The sequence below is a fragment of the Mus pahari genome, chromosome 3, assembly GCF_900095145.1.
Source record: "Mus pahari chromosome 3, PAHARI_EIJ_v1.1, whole genome shotgun sequence".
Lineage (NCBI taxonomy): Eukaryota > Metazoa > Chordata > Mammalia > Rodentia > Muridae > Mus > Mus pahari.
The window spans coordinates 64,592,576-64,605,054 of record NC_034592.1 but is presented as its reverse complement, the minus strand read 5'-3'; the positions used below and the strand labels follow the sequence as shown (position 1 = coordinate 64,605,054).

At 35.7% G+C, this 12,479-nt stretch overlaps 1 pseudogene; it reads left to right on the top strand.

Annotated features, from left to right (window-relative positions):
- Positions 1–10,799: 10,799 nt before the first annotated feature.
- On the top strand, positions 10,800–10,925 carry LOC115063785 (annotated as a pseudogene).
- The last annotated feature ends 1,554 nt before the right edge of the window (positions 10,926–12,479 follow it).

Below are 12,479 nucleotides of genomic sequence, written 5' to 3'. Positions count from 1 at the left end.
TTGAAACTTCAATTATGTAATTTCCTTTCTTCCCTCTCTTCCTTCCAATCCTCTCATTTACCCCTCTTAATTCAGTTTCAAATTCATTGCCTCTCTCTCTCTCTCTCTCTCTCTCTCTCTCTCTCTCTCTCTCTCTCNCACACACACACACACACACACACACACACATACACACAAATCCATCCACAGATTTGCATGTGTTATGCACTGTGCTAACCCCTTTAGGTAGAGCATTGTATAACCTTGCTGTAACTATGAATTATTTTTATCCTTTTTTTTTTTTAACTGAATAGGAAATAGAACCCCATAGAGTTTGACTAACCCAACACAGTTGGTATATATATATATATATATATAATTTTATATATAAATAAAATATATAATATTTTCAGGGCTGAGCATTTGGTATTAGATAACCAATCAATTTCTGTGCTCTTCCCTAGGAAAGACTATTTCTCCTACTCTCAGGATTCCTCAGGTGCTTGTAGTCCCTTGTTTAGGGTTGAAGGCTTGTAAGCTGTCCCTCTTCCATGCTACTTCATCTGTTGTGATTGATTGTCCCTCTTCAGGACACGTTTAGGTAGTCATGTTGGTAGGACTTAATGGACATAGTTTCTATAACAGTTCTAGAAGAAACCATCTCACAGCACGTTTCCTGTTTCTCTGGCTCTTTTCATCCTTCTGCCCACTCTCCCGTGATGATCCCTGAGCCTCATCCTCCACAGTTTCTTGCTTCCTATTCTGATTTCTAAGTAAGAATTTGTCAATACAGTGTGTCTTCCTGTCCCATCCACCCACATGGTATGACAGTGCATCTTACTTAAGAGAAGTCAGTTACTTCAAAGTTTGAAAGAGTAACAGAAACAACTGGCATCCATCCACAGATTTCCATGTGTTATGCACTGTGCTAATCCCTTTAGGTAGAGCATTGTATGACCTTGCTGTAACTATGACTTATTTTTATCCTTTTTTTTTTTTAACTGAATAACAAATAGAACCCCATAGAGTTTGACTAACCCAACATAGTTGTTTTTTTTTTCCTTTGCTTGTTTTACAAAACCAAGTGGCACAGCTAAAATATGCAGGCAAGTCATGTGACTGCAGGCTCCTCACTCCCCACCCATGCTATCAGAACCTCAGTGATACAGTGATGGCAAGGCTGGTTGTGATCCAGTTCATTCTTGACAGGTGTGTGTGCTACTGCTGTTAAATATTTTGCATGTCCATCATATTCAAATGGTAAGTCTTTCAGGAGAGGGATTTTTGTTTTGTTTTGTTTTGATTTAATTTTGTGCCAATTTTAAGGTAGGGCCCTTTAGTTTCTAAGCCCTGGCTAGAATTTGATACAGAATCACTCTGAGAACAGTGACTGTCCTGTTTATTGCTATTACTTTGGCCTGGAATGGCATATAACATGGCACAGATGCCTGCTAAATAGTTTTCCGTTGTCTCATAATCCATGCTTTTTGCTTTAAAATCTGTTTTGCCTAAAATTAAAGTCTTATATTCTCAGCTTTAAGTGCTATTTGATGAATATTCACCAATTGTTTTTGTTCAATTCTTTTTGATGGATAAGGTTATTTAGTGTATCTTTGAGGAGTAACACATATATCCCTGTTTTGGATAGAACAGAATGAGTGATGTATGTGCCCAAAAGAATGAGTGATGTTGGCTTCTGGTACCCACTGCAACCATGTTATTTGTGACAATACAGAGTAATTTATTCCTTTTCCAATCTGAGAATCTGTATTAGTGTTTGACTACATGCATTATTTATAATTAATATATGTGGGTTTGCTTCTGTTTATTTGCTTTGTTTTTATTCGCTGACTTTTAACTATTTCTTACTAAATTTTTGAGTTCATTGCTATGTAGGTTATGTCCCATTAATAATTTCTAATCTTTAAATGTTCCTATTACAGTTGCCATTGTGGTATAAAAGTATACTCAAATATACATTTTCAACTTGAACTATTTAAAAAAAAAATTATTTCCAAGTCCCAGAGAAGAAAGAAAGTTTAGTGTATTGAATACCTTTTCAAACTGAGAGTAAAGATATCTCCCAGATTCTCAAACACCAAGAAACTCATGTGTACAGCAGGTTAGGCCTGAATCATCTTCCTGTAATTTTCCAACCTTGTCCTGTTCCCTGCCCCCCCCCCCAAAAAAAAAATAAAATCTGTTCTGGTAACACATCATTGTTCTTTGGTTCAGGTAGTTATTTTTTTTGTAAACTTAATTTATCAGGTTTACAAATTTACTTAATTATACTTTATTGAATGCCTTAGTGATAGATTTTGATTTAATACTAGTCAATAAGATGTGGCAGGCACTTGGCTAGGGGTGCTTTTCAAATTCTTTTTCTAAATTGTCTGAAGCAGATGCCAAAAGAGATGGTTGGTCTGAATGTTTCTGTCTGAATAGAATTTTCATAATGGCTTCAGTATCCTGTAACCGAGATGGAACCCAGCCTGCAGACAAAGCGTGTACAACACAAACATGGGGGGGGGGGGCATGGAAATGGACAAGAGCTTTCTTAACTATTGAATGATCTGCACAGTGATGTTCTCTAACCTGTGGATGCTGCCATCTGAGGTAAGCAATGTGAGTGAAAGAGTAAAAAAAATGTTTTTTTTTTTTTTTTAAAAAATCACCTGTAACTTAATGTATCCTGTTAGATATTTCAACAGATCTCCAGTTTTTCTGAACTCCATATCCAAATTCAATTTTATGTCATGTGTTTGCTTTATCAATGATTCTATGTATCGCAAGCCAAGGCAGACCAAAATAAAATTTAAAAATTGAAAGAAAAAAGAGGACATTAAAGAAGAAAGAAGGGAATGTAAGTAATGCAGAATGGGAAAAAAAAAAGAAGCCCAGACATAGGAGAGATGCTGGAGAAGAGCATGAGAGAGAGAGAGAGAGAGAGAGAGAGAGAGAGAGAGAGAGAGAGAGAGAGAGAGAGAGAGAGAATGTGTTCTATCTGTACTTATGCTGTAGGCAGGCTTAACGTAGAAAAATATTTTTTTCTGTCTGTTTTTAGAATGGACAGAACAGCAGAATTCATTATTCATTTTGGAGATGCAACTAGGGTTTGTTACTATTTACTTTGATTACAGTAAAAACAAGATACCCATTTCTTTGGAATTCATTTGCTGTCATATCTTCAGGGGCATTGATGGTAGGCCACTTACTTGGCAAGCTATCATTGACTCGGCTGATGCCTGATTCTACCGTAAGATTTTGTAGAAATATCATTACAGTATCCTAGGGTAGGCATCACCGAAAATAGTAGGTGAATTAGAATGAACCTTGCACATGCAGATTGAAAGTGCCAGCTCGAGGCTTCGGAGAATGGCCTATACAGGAAATGAGGTTGATGGGAGAAGAGAAGGTATGAAGTCTGGTGTATCTGAAGAGCTCGGGGACATTGTCTCTAAAATTAAACAGATTTTGACATAATTGTAGTGACATGGGTAGTTTTAAGAAACAATATAAAGAAATCCCTTCTGGTCTACCCTTTGCTTGTTGTTGTTTATTTTATTTTATTTTATTTTATTTTATTTTATTCTATTTTATTTTTGTTCATGGGAGCAAATTATAAAACTAATGTCCAATACTACAACTAGCTTGGCAACGTTGATGTATGTGCATCCCTCTTAAGATCTGTCTTGGTGCTCTACTGTATTGCCACATCTCTCCCTTGCACATCTGATCACTGTTTTGTTGTTGTTGTTGTTGTTGTTGTTGTTGTTGTTGTTGTTGTTTTTTCCTTTTTTTTCGAGGCAGGGTTTCTCTGTGCAGCCCTGGCTGTCCTGGAACTCACTCTGTAGACCAGGCTGGTCTTGAATTCAGAGATTCGCCTGCCTCTGCCTCCTCAGTGCTGGGATTAAAGGCATGCGCCACCACGCCCGGCTATCTGATCACTGTTAAACCCCCACTTTGTTCTCTTACTTCTACAACTTTATCTCAAAAGTATATGTATGGATTAATATAATCAGGAAAGTTTTGGGCATGGTCATTTGTATGTATATGATTCTTTAGGGTTTCATCTAAAGGACCCAGTGGATCAATTTATTCTGTTTGTTTCTGAATATTTTACCACAGTACAGATGTCCCACTGTGCACTTCACATTTTCCCCACTTACCAACATTTGGATTGTTCCAGAACTCCAATGGACAAAGGTGCTATAAATCTTAATGCGTGGGCTTTGCGTGAATGTCTTTTTTTTTTTTTCACAGATGAAAGGCTTAGAGTACAATTGCTAGGTCAGATGTGTTTTTTTTTTGAAATACTAACAAACATCTTCCTGTGTAGCAAAGTTGTTTGACATAACTACTAGTATTTGTGAGTGATCTTTGTATTTTTGTTAGAATTTGGTGTTGTCAAGACTTTTTATTTGAGCCATTCCAATAGTTCTGTAGAGATATCTTACTGATTGCACGCTACTCTAAAAAAATTTATTATTATTTGTGGTGCAGGACACACCTCTACCCGCATGTGGACTTCAGGAGACAGTTCTCGCCTTCTCTCCTAGGCTCCAGAGGTGAAACGTGGGTCCTCTGGCCTTCATGGCAAACGCTTTCATTGGTTGATCCACCACTCTGGCTCTGATTGCAGGTTTCATTGGTACTTCCTCGGTGGTTAATGATGGGGTTGAAGGTCCGTTTTAGGTTTGCCACTAGCGTTCTGTCATTGGTAAAATGTTAATTATAATTTTTTTTTGTCCAAGGTCTAATTTGATTTGTATTTTGCAGTTTCTTTATAATGGTATAGAAACTAATCCTTTTCTGAATATGTGCTTTGGAAATAATTCTTCCCATGCATATGTATCTTTTTCATCATCTTTAAAACTTTTATTGTTGTTTTCTTCTTCCATCATTTTAACAAGAATATCTGAAAAGCGAAGGATAAAACAGTCCATTTCAGCATTCTCTCTTTGTACAGATCTAACTGTTATTGTTAAGTTATAAAACCCTTTTGTTTGGTCCTAGATCCTAAGGATTCATGTCTGTTTTCTTTCTTTCCCTCTAAAAGTTAGGTTTCCCTTTTACACGTAAGCCCTGGAGTTTATCTGTGGAGTGTGGAAAGTGTGAGATGTAGTGGCTGAGAGTTTGATCTTTTTCTTGTAAAGTCTGAATTCTTCAGGACCATTTGCTGCAAAGCCTTTCTTCTCTTGCTGCTTTGTCCAAGCTCGGTTGGTCAGGTTTGTCTGGGTGTATGTCTGGATTCTGGGCTGTATTCCATTGATCTGTGTGTCAATTCCTCCTTCAGTGGCAACCAGCATTGATTGCTGTGGCTACATAGAACGTGTTGAAAGCTGTCAGACTGATTCTTCTCATTTTTGTACTTTTTTTTTTTCAGAAACGTTTTACTTTTTAAATTCTATTGCTTTTTTCATTTGAAGTTTGAATCCATCTTGTCTATATATTTAATAAATCTTTTTGATGAGGCTCCTCTTAAATTTCTATGGTATTTGAGAAGACTGGACATATTTACCATCTCTAATCCACCACCTGGCTTTCGATCCATGAACACTGTATGTCTCCTTGTTTGTTTACATAGTTTTAGTTCTTTCATCAGCATATACAGATTTACACACACACCCTTTTCAAGTTTGGTTACATGTCTACCTAGGTATTTCTTCTTTACCAAGTGACTGTAAATGTTATTGTATTTAAATTTTGTTGTTAGTAAGTTCATTTGCTGCTGGTAAGTACAATTATGGTATTTCTTGTAGGTTTTTTTTGGGGGGGGTGGTTGGTTGGTTGGTTTTGTTTGTGTGTGTTTTGTAACTTGTTGAATTTCATAAGGGTGTTTTTTTTTTTACATAAAGAATTTACATAATGAAAAATTTAAACCACACACACACATACACACACACACACACACACACACACACAAAGAAAGAGAGAGAGAGAGAGAGAGAGAGAGAGAGAGAGAGAATTTTTTTCTCTTTCTGATCTGTATTTTGTTTCTTAGTCTCTCTGAATCAGGTAGAATTTCCAACAGTTTTCTAAACATAGTAAGAATAAATTCACTTCTGGCTACAGGGAGAATCATTGAATTTTTCACCATTACGTATAATGGGAGCTGTAGACTTTTGTAGATTTTAAAATACATTTCTTACAATTGCTGTGACTGAAATAGATTTTTCTTTTTTAGTCTGTTAAAATAGTGGAGTACATAGATTTTTGATTATCGATAAAAATTTTACAAGCCCGTAAAAATCTGATTACATACTTTAAAGTATATAGGAATTGCAAGTTATTTACAAATTTTATCAGATAAGGCCTTTAAAAAGAACTTTTGCATCTACATTCAAGAACTATATTGGTCTAAATTGTTTATTTTATTTTGTTTTGTTTTCTACTTTTTTTGTTTTGCTTTTTCTCAGTAATTTTCAGGATAAAACAAATTTTATAAAATGAACTAAGAAATGTTCTTTCCTCTTCTATAGTCTAGAAACAAATTAAGTAGAATTTTTTTCATATTTGATAGAATATCCCAGAGAAGCCATTGGTACCTTAAAACTGGGGGCCAGGTACATATTTTTGAAGTAGAAAACCTTACCAATATTAGCTTAGTTTTAATTAAAGCTTATTATGTAGTGAGGGGCATGGAGAAGGGGTGGGGCACCCCCAGAACAGGATGACCTTCTCAAGGGAGTCCTACTTGTCAGTCACTATTATACTTTGGTAACTTCAAAGTTACTTAGTCAATAGGTTTCTAAGGTTTTGTTTTGTTTTTGTTTTCTGTAAATGAGACCATAGGATGGACACTGAGATATACTGAACAGGATTATAGATTATAAGAAAAAAAAATGCAAGCCAAGGGCCTACACAAGGTATCTGAGACATATTTTTATTGTAAATGACTTTTACAATCTCTTTGGTGGAGTTCCCAGAAATTCTCAGGTTCACATCTGGGTAAGAAGAAAAGCCATATTTGGTCATTTATATTACTATTTTAACACTTTTTATGTGAAATACCTTCATATAAAAGGAACCTTGTCTCTATGTAAAAAACTTTCACAGCAAACTTTGTGGATGATGCTGAAATTTTTGACTATTATCTAGAGAGAGGTTTCTGTCAGACTTTGTAATGACGGGATACTTGGTGCACATATGCTTTAGTTCCTTGGTCTTTTGCTCTGTTTAGTTTTTTTGAGTGTGGGGTGAGATTTTAAAATTACAAACTTATTATGAGAAATAGTTATGTAACCATTTATATACTGTTTTCATATAGAGTAGGCAAAACCCATCTGCAGTTTTCAAATAATCAGTCAATTTTTGTCTAAGTTGTCAAAAAATATGTGTACAGGGCTATTTTTAGTATCCTCTGTCTATTTTGTGGACGACTGAGAAATTTTGTCCTGATTCAATGAACCTTAGAACCTAAGACCAATGCAAGAGATAGCATCCTGTGAATTACAATGTCCTGTGTGGGGAGCCGCCCTCACATTCGCCATTATAGCGCTGATGTCCTGTGCTCTAACAAACAAACAAGGCAGCTGCGCATGTGCTGGGTAGATTTCCACTCCCTTGTGCCCTGCCTTTCCCGTGGCGTCATCTGGGGTAACAGCAGGCCGCCAACCAGAGGGTTACACGTCCTAGGCGGCGATCTTGCTCTATTTAAGCTGAGGGATTTGGTTCTTCGCTCTCTTTTTTCTTTTTTCCCCTTTCTCTTCTCTCTCTTCTCTTCTCCCCTCTCTTCTCTTCGCCCTTTGCCTGTTGGAAGCTTATGCTCTCCCTCTCAAGAGCATTAAAGCGTTGCTGTAGAAGGATCCTGTTTGTGTGCCGCGTCATTTCTTGCTGGCGAGAAGGTAGCGCGGGACAGTCCTGTTCCAGGAGCTCTAACTAGAGGCCTTAGCTGAGTCTATATTCCTCTACTTCTGTTTCATCTTTTCTATAGTTTTAACTGTGAACATGCAAGGAAAAACTGGTAAAATTTTCTTTCATCAATATTTCTAATATAAATATGTCTATGGAAAATATATATTTATATAACTATGTGGATATATAGTCATTTTTTTCTTAATTCAAGTAAGTGTTCTAGGACAGAGCTAGACCTGTGGTCAGAAACTCCACTAAGGGTGAGGTCACACATTTAATTTTGGATATGGTGACTATGTGAATTTTAGTTTCTCTTTCTTTTTTCACTTTACTGAAGTTTTGTTCATTTTATTGATCCTTACAAAAACAACAATAACTCATTTCATTGATTTTTTTTGCATTGTTCTTTTGCTTGGATAGAATGCTGTTGGAATGCTTTCAAAAATTATCTCACAAAAATTCAGAGTGTACAAACAAGAATAATATAGTAAAAGCTATGATTCTATCACTTGGATATAAATAAAATCAATATTTATAAGATTTGTTGATATTTTTACCTTCAATCAAGTGCTCAGGGTAAGCTCTATTACATTCTAAATAAATTTTCTCTACTTTTTTTTCAAAAAGAAATAACTTTAATGAAATGTATATTCTTCCTATAATGTTCTTACAGATTTACAATTTGTGAAGCACAATTTCTATGAGTAATTATAAATGATAAGCTGCATTGTTTTCTTGTGTGTGTGTGTGTGACTAAAATTGTATACTAAAAGCTTTCTCTGTGTGTATTGATGGAAACACAGAAACATTTTACACCATAAGACAAACTGCCACTATGATATGGAAAGTGAACTGGCACTAGGCTTTCACTCTGAAGAGATGGAGGGATAAATGAGAGTCAAAGTGACTAAGAAGACACGATCCTAATGAAAGAGCCATTATGGGCTTCTATACTAATGTCTACCTCTTGAGAGGGGTGCAAACCCTCCCTCTCCCTCTCCCTCTCTCCCTCGCTCCCTCCCTCCTTCCCTCTTTCCTTTCCCCCTTTTTTCCCTCCCTCCCTCCCTCCCTCCCTCTCTTCCTCCCTTCCTCCCTCCTTCCCCCATTCCTTCCCTCCCTCTCTCATTCCCTCAATCTCTCCTTCCTTCTTTCCTCTTTCATTTCTTCTAAATATGTCCAAAAACCCTTCCAGGCAAAGCTTGAAATGTTGAAAAGCCTTACTCAAATGTTAGAGCAAGCACTGCTAATTCATTAATCTCATTGATGAATAGTATCCCTATGTAATACTTTTAATAGTTTGCTTTTTTATTTTTCTGTTATTGTACATTAAACAGTTTCTATATTTCAGCATTGAAATAGCATCTTAGTGGTGATCCATATCTGTTTTCCTCATGTGTGTGTGAGAGTTTCTATGTGGAAAATACCCATTCCCACAGAAGTAATTGCTGGATTTTAGTGTGTGTACATCTTCATATTTGTTAGATATTTTTCAATTCTTCACCAAAGTAGTATAACTTTAATTTATATTTCCAAGAAAAATTTAATTGTTGACTGTTTTTCTTTATCTTACATTGTAAGGTCTTTAAATAAGTTCTCCTAAAATATTCAATGTGCTCTCATGGGCCATTGAATTAATTTGTTTTGTGACATCTCAACAAGGCTGAGCATCTGTCTGTTCACGTATTTACAGGCATCAATTTAGAGGAATTCGTATGAATTTTTGGCCATCATTCTTTATTAACCATATGAATTGTAATAACTTCCCTCTTAAGATATACCATAATATTCCTGGAATTTATTGAAACTTGAAAGTAAGTAACTGCACCCATGTTTCTCCTTGGATTGTGAGGTTATCATAGGAGAGTGTTTCTTATTCTGATATTGTTTAAAACTTAGTCTTTATACTTTAGAAAACATTGGCTGTGCATTTTTGATATGGATAGTTATATGGTTTTTTTTCCTACATAATAATCAGCTCCTGTTTTGATCATAAGCCCAGTTTTTCTTTGAATAATTTTTCCTGGATTGTTTTTTCTGCTCACTAGATTATCAATCTGCCTTGCACCAATGAATTAAACATGTTTCTTCCTTTTTTAATTGATTAATTAAATGCTGTTTTCTCTTCCACTCTTTTCTAATAGTTATTGGTATTTGGCAAAGGATATTTTCTTTCATTCTTTCCGAAATTACTCTGCTAATTGTTAGAATTCATTCTTTCTCTGTGACTTATAAAATCTAAATCCCATGGTTGCATTTAAATCCTGTGGGATTCCCATTTAAATGGCATCCAATTTCCTGCTTAGTTAGTGACAAGTTAGTGTCATCCAAGCACTGGTACTCCATTAGTAAGCCTAGAGCACTTTTAAATTCATCCCATCTTCCATATTCCTCAAAAATGTCTGTAATCTCAACTGAAGCACTGCTTATCTTTTTCTAGCTCTTCCTTTGTTATTATATTTTGTAATTAGTTTCCATTTGTATATTTGAAAGTTATTAATTTTTAAATATTGGATTTTGCATCTGTGAAACTTGCTCTCCTTTCATATTAGTAGATTTATTTTGGAATTTTTTTCAGCAATTTCTCTTCATTCAAGGACATTGCCTAATTTTTCTCATCTTTTGTTCTGATTCTGAAGCCTTAATTCTTCGTTTTGCTTTATTGCAGGATCTCTAGCAATCTTCACCTGCCTTTGGTGCACTGTTTCTAAAATGTCACCTTTTGTTTTGGCATTGACCATAAATTTTTGCTAAATAAATATATAGGGTCAGACCAATATCCTCTTATCTCTTATTTACCAATATTTTATTTTTAAATTATAGTTTATTATGTAAAAAATCTTTTCCTATCATTTATAAAATAATAACATGTTCTCTCTCAGTCTGTTCATATAGTTAATTATAGTATATGATCTTTCTCAGTCATGCATTTTTGGTTTGCATATACTGTTAAAAATTAGTGTGCAAGCTTTGTGCAGTGGCAGTATCATATCCAATGAGGTTTATCCAAGGCATGATTATAGCTAATTGAAATATTAGTGTGCATCTATCTCAAGGTGGTATCTAATGAATATATTGTAAATGACTTCTCAGACTTGAACTCCACATTCTGATTATTGTAATTAGACAAGGTGTCTGGACTTTCACTGTTCTAGAATGTACTATTTGTGTGTAAAAAAAATTTAAGTCAATATAATTTAATGAAAGAAATCTTAATTTGGGTTACATATTTTCCTCTTTTTGCTAATATCTTTTCAAAATTATACAAGTAGGCTCTCTTTTCCTAAAAGACTATATGTTCCAGCATATATGTTCTCAGCAATGACCAAAGCTTTGGGTATACGTGTGCTGAGCCTGTTATTAGGGGACCAGTGTGGAGGCTGGTGGTCTGCAGGAGAGAGAGACAAGTAGATGGTGGCTGGAAATGATGTTGGAACAGTACCTGAACCAGGGGATGCTGACCTTGCGCATCACGATAGAGAGCCTGGATTTACTCTCATCGAGATTGATGCTTTATGTAGGCTGGACAGGTTATGCAGGATTTCTGGTTCCTGTTTTTCCATGTTCTTGTCAACATTCATATCATTTAACACTAAAGATCAAAAAGTACTTTTTCATATCTAAACTCAAAATCTAGATTATACATTTTGCTTTGTAAAAATTATTTTTATTTATAACCCAGCCAACAACTCCAGCAAAAGCTCTACCAGAGCTCTACCAGAGGCCATTTAAATACTCAGACCCTAAGGTAAAACTCTGACCGTATACCTCTAACACTTTTGCAGAACCCACCCAGCCTTCCCCAGTAGCACCTTATCCCCTCATTACCATATTCCAGCCCACAACACCAGTTGAAGTCCTACCAGTACCCAGAAACCCAAAGCCCACATCTGTTATCAGAACTAGAGAACCCCAGAGGTAGCACAGACCCACAAAAAACCTTAGCTGAGGTACCCTACTTGATCAGAGGACTTGCAGGTCACCAGAACCACAGGCCATTTAGGCTAGAAAACCACACAGAAAATAGAATCCAAGGGATAAAAACACCCATCCAACAAAGATAAACTCAGAAATCAGCACCTTAACCTATAATTATCCCAAACCCTGATGCCTAGAAACCAGCATAAGAATAATCAACAACAGGATAACATGGCACCATTCAAACCCAACTATCCAGAAGCCAACATTCCAACAGAGATAAAGCATGAGAAAATGACCTTCAGACTACCACTATGAAGATAACAGAGGTACTTAAGGAGGAAATGGACACATTCCTTAAAGAACGCCAAGAAAAACAGACAGGTGAAGGAGATGAATAAAACTGTTCAAGACCTGAAAATGGAAATAGAGCAATAAAGAAACACAAACTGAGGGAATCCTGGAGATGAAAATCTAGTTAAGCAAATGGGACCCACAGATGCAAGCTTCAATAACAGAATATAAGAGATAGAAGGGAGACTCTCGCTTAAGAAAATACCAGAGAAGAAACTGATGCATTGGTCAAAGAATATGTTAAAATCTAAGAAACTGTTGACAGAAAACAACCAGGAAATCTGGGACACTATGAAAAGACCAAATCTTAACATAATAGAAATAAAAGGAACGAGTCCCAGCTAAAAGAAAATTCAAAAACTATTTTTTAAAAA